Raw genomic sequence first — 10,000 nt, forward strand, 5'->3', positions numbered from 1 at the left:
CCATTACCTCTCTCTCTTTCCTTCGGGTGAGTTGGCTGAAATTTCCTCGCAGCCCCATAGATCATGATCTCCGTGTTAAAATTTAGAACAAATTGGGTTGGGTGAGCTCGCATAACAACAAGACTCCCAGATCGACCCGAAAACGAGCCTAAATTACACCTTTTTCTTTACTTTTAGTTGTGTTCTAAAACAAATAGTGTTCTCTTCTTCCTTGAATCCAAAGGGAAATGGGGAATCCACCGAAATCGCTTACTTAAGCTTATCATTTAGTACTAAAACAGAAATTACTCTACCAACTTGTCTTTGCCTCTGAATAAGTATCCTAAGGACTGGGAACACATCCCTCCACCCTCCCCCTCCCCCCACCGTTATTTTGTTTAGTCTTTGCGCCCTCAGCCAAAAAATTAGAATCAAAGGATACTGCTAATCCTTCATCACACCACTTAATGGCTTTTTCGAACAGATTCAACTTCACGCAGGCACTTGCTCCTAAAAAAGTAAGAACAAAATAATGACATTACGTCCATGTATCTTACATTCAAGTTACTGGGGGGGTAGGGTATCATTACCAAGAATGCAATTGTGTTCTGATCTTTTCGTGGTCGCAGTGTCTCGTTAAAAAGAACTCAGTAATTATACGTCACAATATAGAAATATTTAAGACAAAGTCTGACTAGTTGAGATGTTTCTGAGTCAAAAGTGAGAAGGACTTGAAGTAAAACCTAAAGGTATTCATTATGACAACACGTCTCTTTCCAGCTAAGAATATTTCAGTTGCATAATCCGACCATAGTGAGTTTCTTATTAAGTGTTAATGAACAGTGACTTAGACATTAGCTGGTTGTCTAGTAGTGGAACTTTATCTTGCCGGGATCAATTTAAACTTTTAAACAAGATTCTGACAGTTACCTGTTTCTATTGCTTTCGTGTATCTTGGTTGCAACATTGTCGCAACCTCCGCATCACTTAGGGCCTCTTGATAATTTCCTGACAGGTTGACATTTTAAACAAGTGAGCATCCAAATCAGTTTTCAACTTCACGAGGAAAGAAACAAACTATAGATAGCAAGAAATTCAATGCTTAATTAAGCAATGGACCACTCTTTCTATGGGTTTACCGGCGCAATAAACCACGCGGGATGTTGGGAGAACACGAGAAAGCTTGTAAATCACGAGCCGTTAGGCGAGTGATTTACAGGCTTTGCGAGTGTTCTCCCAACATCCCGCGTGGTTTATTGCGCCGGTAAACCCATAGAAAGAGTGGTCTATCGCTTTTATGAAATAACTATGGAAAAAGCCTGGCAATGGGAAAATTTATCGTACCAGGAGCCATAATCGGGAACGGAGACCGTAAGTCTCGGGATTCGCGCGCACCTATGATATGGGACAATTTTTCTATTTTTAGAACAAATTGCGCCATCCTGACGTCATATATCCGCGCGGATTCACGCACATGTCGGGGGCTCTAGCGTGGATGTTGTCACGTTGCGTGATCAAATGGTGAGAGTTGAGAGATTCTCTTGCGTATTTTTCACAGCGATGGCCGGGAATAAGGCAGGGAATACGAACCAGGGCGCTTATATGTAGTTTTATGCTCTGAGCTAACGGAAAAGGTGGGTTTTTCAGGGTCGAAATCAAGACTTCAATCTCGCGCTGGGAATGAATAATAAGATCTGCTCACGCTAGTTGTAAGCTTACGCGTATGTTTTTGCATCTGTTCTGACTTAAGAATATAGCAAGAAAACTCTCTACTCTTGTATCGAGTTAATTTGTGAGTTTCTCAGACAATGGTTCATCGTAACCAAAACCTGTTTTGACGGTTTCTTATTGTTTCTGCTTGTTTGGTGAGTTTGCAAAAGTTTTTTAAAGGAAAGTCTGACGCGTATAATTAGCTCAGTTGCATAGTGCAGCTCGTGCACTTTCAAGTCCGAGTCGGTGTTTTCGATTGTCAACAAATCTTGACAAAGATTTCTTTCGTTATCTTTTGCATGTGCCGAGACGCTGTAACAAATTTCACGAACGCAAAAAAGGCTACTAACATCATGTGTGTTTCTTCAACATAAGCATAGTAAAGTTTTACACTGCGAAAATGAAAATAGACAAGGAGTTTTGATAGCTCGATCAACAAAATCGAAATCGTTATTCCAAGTTGATTAAAGAAAGCGTCATCGTAACTTTGCTGATTATTTCTGCTTTATTCACATATTTTCAGCTTAGCTTTAATATGTTCTCAAACATTTATCACTCTTAAACATATTTAAAAACTATAGAGTTATTGTTTGAGTTCGATGTACGCTTTCACACGAAAGTGCGGCGCAAGTACAATTTGTCATGTTTACTGACTGTACAAAACACGCATCGGCGGGCGTTCTTATTCATCGACAACAGAGAATTTACTAGATTTTTACACGAATAAAACTGAGCAGTATCTACAGACGTAAAGTTATTGGGCCTTGATGAAACATCAAGCGTTGCTTACAATTCAAGCGAAACTCAAACTAGCAATTATTTTGTTTTACTTTTCGGTCGCGCTAGACTGACAAATTCCTCGCAAGCGTGTGGCAAGAGCAGCTAGGAAGCTATGAAGTCCTGAAGCTCTGCTATATCTAAATATATCCAGCTAGTTTTTTGCTGTGTAATGGAAAAGCTGTTAATCTTCAACATATGTGAAATTTAAAGTGGAGTAATGTACAGCTCATGTAAAAGAAGCATCCGTCAGAACACAACTTGGTCAGCGATATATATAAGCTTACAGCGGAACATACCTAAATTCGATACTGTCTTACTTCACTCAAACTGGAGCAGCTTACGACGAAAATACTTAAGCAAAATTCCAACAGACGTAAACGCGTTGAGTTGTGGGTCAAAAACATGAAATATTTCGGGAATTTCGGACGCCATTTCCCCCGCGCGACATCCGCAAAAATCCTCGCAGCATGTACGCGCGTGTGCCGCAGGCGATGGCGCAATTTGTTCTAAAAATAGAATTATTGTCCCATATCATGGGGACAACCCCAATACTAGAAATGGCGCGCGCTTACGGTCTCCGTCCCCGATTATGGCTCCTGATCGTACTTTTGTGATCAAGTTGCTTATTCTCATTAAATTCATGAGATGATGCGACAAACCAATCACAGCGACTGAAAGAATGAAAGCAGAGACTCCGCGCCGGACACGAAATCCACAGAGTAAGGCGACGAAAAGATTTCACGGTAGGGAAGTTTTAAGAAAGGAAAGGAAAAGGTTATCGGTGAAAGGCAAAAAGAATACTAATTAACTCACAAGTATTCTGACGGGGAAATACAGGGATTCGTAGGTGGAATCGGTCATCACGAAAGTAAAAGGCTGTACGAAAAGTGTGCAATTACTCCAAACTTCATGTGCTTGGCGACGTGATTCAACGATATAACTTTCCAAAGTTTTGCGAATGGAGTAAAGGTTAGTTACAGAAACGCTGCTTCCAAAGTTTATTCAGAATTTATTTACTTATGTTGAAGGCTATGAAGTCCGTGTTTCTCGGTATTTTGCTAAATGAAAACTATTGCCTGAAAGCTAAGCTTATGGAAACCAAATTCATTTGTCGTCTTATGCATGCATGCATTGAATTTAAACTCAAAATTTCTGATAGAAAGAAATATTTTCCCTGGTTTTTGACAACCCAAATTGATCAGTCAAGCCCAGCTGACTTCGTTCTCCACAGACCGTGGAATGCACCGAAAAAAGGATTTAAAACTTCCTTAATTTTAATCTCAAGCGTAACCGGAGTCGGCGTAGAATTTTTGCCGTGGAAAAAACAGATAAAGTTTTATATGACGACCAACTTCTGGTTCTTTTTTTCCTTGCAAATTTCTATGTTGAATGAAAAGATATTCGTGTTATTAATATCTCAGCAAGTGAAAGGCAAAACTGTTTATTACATTTGTTATCGCTAGAGTTCCGAGTTCTCTAGTTCCCGCGTAGAGCTGCCATAGATCGGGAACCGTGGTTTACCGGTACAATAGAACATCGGTTTAGCATCTCTATTGACCAATAAGAGCGTGCGTAGTATCTCAGTTATTTTATAACTTGTGATATTACACGGGTAGCGCCTATGCTGCAAGTGGAGGGTAGGTGTCTCAGTTATAGCCTGGGAACTGAAACCACGAAGATGAACCGAGGTGATATATACTCCATTGACCTTCCCAACTCCAACACAACCAAGAGCCCCACACGTTCCCTCCCCCGGCAGTCGTCACACTAAAACTGTAGTGTTCAGTGGAACATTGAAAGAACAAGACCAGTAAAGAACACCGCGAAGGGAGGGATGGAGGGAAAACCAAAACGCTTCTCAAAAAACGTCCAAACGCCACAGTAATACAATAGTGCAACTGCAAATCTCGTGCAATGGAACATAGCACAGAACAACATAATAAACCGCTAATCCTGTCCTTGCCGGCACGCCATGCTACTGAAACTGCAAGAGTCAAAACACCCGTACAACGACAGGGAACGCTGAAACACTAATAAAACGCCAGAGAACGCTAACGCTACCTGCACTCTCCCCTAGTCATTAACTAAATTAAACTATACTTGAGGACGGTGCCTACTAAATACAAAGGTTTTTACGCTAGGTTAGGACCACGCGGAAAAAGTAGATCTTTGCAAGGGCTACTGGAATCTCCGAAGAAAAATTGGGGTAGCCATGCATTTTTTCGAGATAATTAGCCTCAAATCTCAACAAAAATGCTGACATCAGCATTTTTCTGAAAAGGAAAGGATATTTCTTCACAGATTTCCTTTGAATTCGTCTTTACAGATAGAAAAGCAAACACATTTATAAAGATCTTAAAACTACATGGTAAATGGTAACATAAAAACCATTTTTGGTATGTTTTTAATAACAAAATCGTTGCAACGGCGCTTTTACTAACGGTCTCTGACAGCCTTCCTCTGGTTCGGCTAAAATACAGTCTAAATACCTTTTGCTCACAACCAGAAACTAATCACGTGTTGAATAGGCTTGCCACTTCCATTTCATAACATAAAATGTGTTGGTAGCCACGCGATTTTTAAAGTTATTGATCTTTTTTGAAAACCTTTCCGGCGCCCGTTACTTATTTTCCTGTCACCTCCCCAGTGAGTAAAACATTTGCGTATCTCGAACTTGTTATGCGAGCGCACTACGCCATCTGCAGGTACATGTTTACAGTTGGATTTCAGCATAATTTGCGACAGATGACAGCTAGTTTTTTAGCTGGAAGACGTTAATAGTTAGTGATCAGCGATATACTGTTATTCTGGTGTTCCTGGTTTAAGTGTAGGTTCATTAAACTTGATTTAGTCACAGTGGGAAAATTTTGCTTTCATTTTAGTCGTGTACTTGGTAGCGTAGTTGATTGCGTCAGTGTCAACCCCAGCGCGCGCGTGGCGCTTAAACCTGCCTTGCGTGATGCGCAGAAGGTGTGCGCACTAACAAAAGTAGGCACCGTCCTTAAATATAAAAAAAGAAAACAAAGAAAAGTTCTCACCCAACTGGAGATGAGCTGTTGCTCTATTTGTTAACAATATGTCTTTAATGCTTTTGTTGCCACAGGTTTTGTTGTCATAGCTTACGTTGATTCCTTCGGTGTAACAGACAATGGCGTAGTCATATTCTCCTTTTGTGTATTCATGGTCACCTTCTTCTTTGAAAACCTCTGCAAGCAGAGCTGATCGACATACTGTAAAAAAGGAAATGCAAATAAGACATTTACGCAGGAGCCAATAACCTGCTGACTCACGTTAGAATTTCTCGAAATTTATCTCCCCAGTCGCAAGATAATATCAAAATCAGCCCGGTGTATAGATAAAAAATGAAGTCAGAGTGAAGTAAGACAAACCGCCCCTTGTGAGGCAACAATGTGCTGTTTGTTCTTTCAAGTGTGACCTGTGCGATGCGAGTTATGACGGATACACATGCCGCCACGTATACAAACGTATTGAGGAGCATAGGGGATCGGTGATTGGAGACCACTTGGGGAATAAGCGTGGCATTGAACCAGATACCATCATGCGAAGTTTTAACATTCTAAGAAAGTGTAAGAACAAACTGGATTGCCGTCTCATCTTTGAAATGCTGTTTTATTAACGAACGGAAACCAACGCTTAACAAAAAGTGTAACTCAATCAGAGGAGTTCACGCTCTAAGAGGCATTACGGGTAATCAGGGCAGATTTACAAAGAAGCAAAGCCTTAAAACAAATGTTTCTCTTTATAATTCCGTTCTGATTTCACATTTGGAAACGAAACATATACTGTAGACAGAGAAACCCCTTTTCTAGGTTTACCAGCGTTTTTGAGTCGATCGAGCGATTGCTGTGGGCATAGGAATTTTTTTACTTTTAAAACCGAATGATTTGATCAAGTCAGCCGCTCAAGCCACAAAAATAACATCTCCGTTACTCTGATAAGTAGACTAATGCCTGCCTCAATCGACTCAAAAATGCTAGCAAATGTAGAAAAGGGGTTTCTCTATATACAGTAAAAGTTTTTTCCCGAAAATGAAACTCCGAACGGAAATATGAAGAAAAACGTATATTTTGCCGCTTTGTTTCTTTGCAATATTGCCCTGATTACCCATAACGTCCCTCACAGCGCGATCTCCTCTATTCGTGCGAAGCTATAGAGTGGGTGCGTTGCCACGCAATAAAAAAAAATAAAAAACCATTCAGTGGATAAAGTCAAGAAATTGTGATGTTATAGACGATAAATAAAGAAGACAGTTCTCCAAGTTTAAGGTATGTGCGTCAACCCAAAGTTGAGACTGTCGTCGAAATGTTCCGCGCAAAATTTTAGAGCCTAGTCCTCCAATATGGCGGCCGGAAAATAGTGTAAACATCTGGAACTTACTTTGGCTATCTAGACAACTGATTATCTGAACCGAACCAAAAAACATTTACACAAGCACTTTTCCTAATACTTTAACTCCTAAAATGGCTAAAAATCACGAGATAAGTGTTTATTTTTCGACAAAGGCGATCTTAGCTTCATGTCACGCACCGCCATAACTCCGAAATTCAAAATGCGCTGGTTTCCAAACAAAGGATGTTATTGAGCTGGAAAGTTGTAAACAGATAGAAAATTAGTACCTCTTATGTCTGATGAGGATAAAACCTTTAGGGGCTCTTTAGTTTTGGATTTGAGAATTTGATGACGTCACGTGAACACACTCTATTTGTTTGGATAATTATGCATTTAGACATTTTGTTTTATCCATCAAATGATTAAAACTGCGAATTTACACCACTCGTGATATTTGGAGATTCTGTCATGCTACATTTGCCTAAAGGCTGGTGTGATTTCAGAGAAAACTTTATATTTTAATATCGGGATTCGATTGCTATTGAGGACAATTTATCGAGGTTTCCTTCTGTGGTTGTATAAAAAAGCGTAATATTTTCAGCTTACTTCGTTTGGCGCCATTGCTGTCTTGGATCAAAATTACTTGTCTTATTTTTGAACAAGCTGCGTTGAATGAGCATAATTTTGGTTTAAAGTCGTCTGTTTCCTCGTCGCACAGTACCAGCCTGCAGAAACTCACAAGATTCGCCGAGTTCTGTAATAAGAAATTCTCAGCGGAAGAAGTTACTACCCCGGGGGAGGGGGGGGGTACTTTAGGAATTTCTGGGTGGGGATGTGCCGCTGGAAACCTGGAACCCTTAGCCTATACCAGAGCTAGTTCAGCTGAATTTTGCTACCCTATACTAGAGTAAACTCCCCAAATCCCCCCAACTATCGACACTGTTGAGGCTGATCTGTGTAAATTTAAACTTGCCGATTTGACTTTTTTTATATATTTGAGTGTCAATTCCTGGTTTCCTTAGTCTAGATAAAATCTTCAACCAACTAGTCAGTTTTGTGAAAAATTATACCCTATTCTAGACCCAAACGCTCTGATTTATATGCCCTATCCTAGAGTAAACTGCTTGAAAACCATACCCTTCACAGCGGCACATACCTATATAGCCCATATATGGCAGTGCCCCCCCCCCCCAACCGGGGTTACTACTCGCTTCGAAACCGAAAATGTTGTTGCGTGACAAATATTCGCAGACAACTCCAGTAATCAAGAGAAACAGTAATTTAGATTTTAGTTGTCAGCAATGTAATGTTTGGTTTCTTAACATTTTTCAAAGAACGGTTAAATCGCGTTACAAAAACTAATTTTCGTTATATTGGCGTCGTTGGGAGAAATAATAGCATTGAGCGGAATTCAGTCCAAAACTTATTATACTTCAGTATTTGTCCCCATTTAGTTTTAAATTTTCGGTTTTCCCATTTAGGTTCACAATTTCAGTATCTGCATTTGAATTCAAAATTGCAGTACAACCATTTACTCAGTCAAAGTTTCCAACTTAAGTTCAAAATTTCAGTATCAGCACTTACGCTCAGAATTCCACTAGCTGCATATCTGAGTTTCAACGGAAAACAGAGCAAAACAGTTTCAAATTTCATGAACCACACTAAGCTTGAACGTTTCAGAATACGTTTTTATGCTCAAAATTATCCGAATTTTACGTTTAAAATTTAATAGCTCGAAATTTCAGATTGCACACTCAAGGACGTTCGTGCGAACATTTTCCAGTCGATAGATTTTTTTTTAATTTTTGCGGCAGTCAGATAATTTACTTGTCAGAAATGCGAAAAAGATTGGGGGTCACAGAATTCGTTTCAGAGATAAAGCGTGTGGAAAACTACCCTCATTTTGGAAATTTGGCGCTCGTAATTCTAAATGGTCTACAGGGGTTTATAGTTAAAAATATCGAAGGTGAGTCGAAGGAGGCAAACGATCCTAGTCATATCTTGTAGAAGTGGGTCTGTTGCGTAAATAATTCCAAACTTTACCGGCGTTTTCGCAAAACTTAACCTTTCAAGAGGCATTTGTAACCGTCGCACAGAAAAGCGAAGAGCTAAAAAGAACGGAATTCGATGGTGCATTTGGCAAAAAATTCAAACTTGTCACGGTTGATAGATTTTCTTCATCTTTTCGCTCAACTAAAAAAAAATCGGTGGAGGAAATGATGCAGCAAAAGAAAATCGGGGTCACCGAACGTCCAAGATCGTTAAATCCAGGCAAAGCTATAGCAATGGCCATCTGCCCTATCATTTTTCATGTTATTACTTAGAGCGCGCTCTCATGCATGACGTGGCGAGTGAATCTGCGTGCGCAGTAAAGTTGCGCAGAAATAATTAGCCCAATTTAAACAAACATTTGTCGCAAAGCAGTTATTTCGAGGTTCAGAAACTGAAACACGCTCTACGAAACATGTTATTTTGCCAAGCTTTTACTATGTGAAGATCTGAGTAGTTTCTTTGCCTGTTCTTTGCCTGAGCTTTGTTGTACGGGTAAACTGAAAATGTTCTGTTGGAACAGAAGTTTATAAGGTCAGATAAGCGCCGAAAAACAGTTGAGCTAGTACAGTCTTAACTGACGAACTGACAAAAACAAGATAAACTCCAACCAACGCAGGGAAAGAAAAGTCAACAGGGATACGCTTGGCTAGACATTTCTTCGGACTTGAAACGGAAAATGTTCGTAACGTCGTCGAAAATCTTCGAACATCTTTGGTTATGGTTTGATCGTCTTCAAAAATTCTGACACTCCCAGGATAAAAATCTAAAAGGTTTTAAAAGTCGAAAAAAAAAACATTTACAAATATGCCATGAAGAAGACCGTACCGGGTAATCGTTTGTTCTTCACCCACTTCAAGACGACCTTAAACATTCTCTACTATTCTCAGCTACACACTCACTGTACACATTCTAATTCAAAATGTTTTGACTTCTTCAATTGCGAGACCGAGACTTCAGTGTTTAAATGCGAGCTCGAAACGTTCAGACGTCATTTAAGCGTATATAAAAAAAGCAAACAAATCGGTACTTGGAGACTTTCTTATCCTTGCAAAAAATCGAGACAGCGATCAAACAAATCCACAAATCAGTCGAAGACGTCAAGCTTCCGAAAATCATCCGCAAGTGATCT

At 39.8% G+C, this 10,000-nt stretch overlaps 1 long non-coding RNA gene across 1 annotated transcript; it reads right to left on the reverse strand.

Annotated features, from left to right (window-relative positions):
- Positions 1-94: 94 nt before the first annotated feature.
- LOC145487258 (uncharacterized) lies at positions 95-3,359 on the reverse strand. The gene is made up of 3 exons (XR_014049383.1): positions 3,305-3,359; positions 910-1,298; positions 95-489 (listed from the first exon to the last, which is right to left on the reverse strand). It is a non-coding gene; the product is annotated as an uncharacterized LOC145487258 (long non-coding RNA).
- Positions 3,360-10,000: the final 6,641 nt, after the last annotated feature.

This window comes from Orbicella franksi, chromosome 5 (genome assembly GCF_964199315.1).
Source record: "Orbicella franksi chromosome 5, jaOrbFran1.1, whole genome shotgun sequence".
Lineage (NCBI taxonomy): Eukaryota > Metazoa > Cnidaria > Anthozoa > Scleractinia > Merulinidae > Orbicella > Orbicella franksi.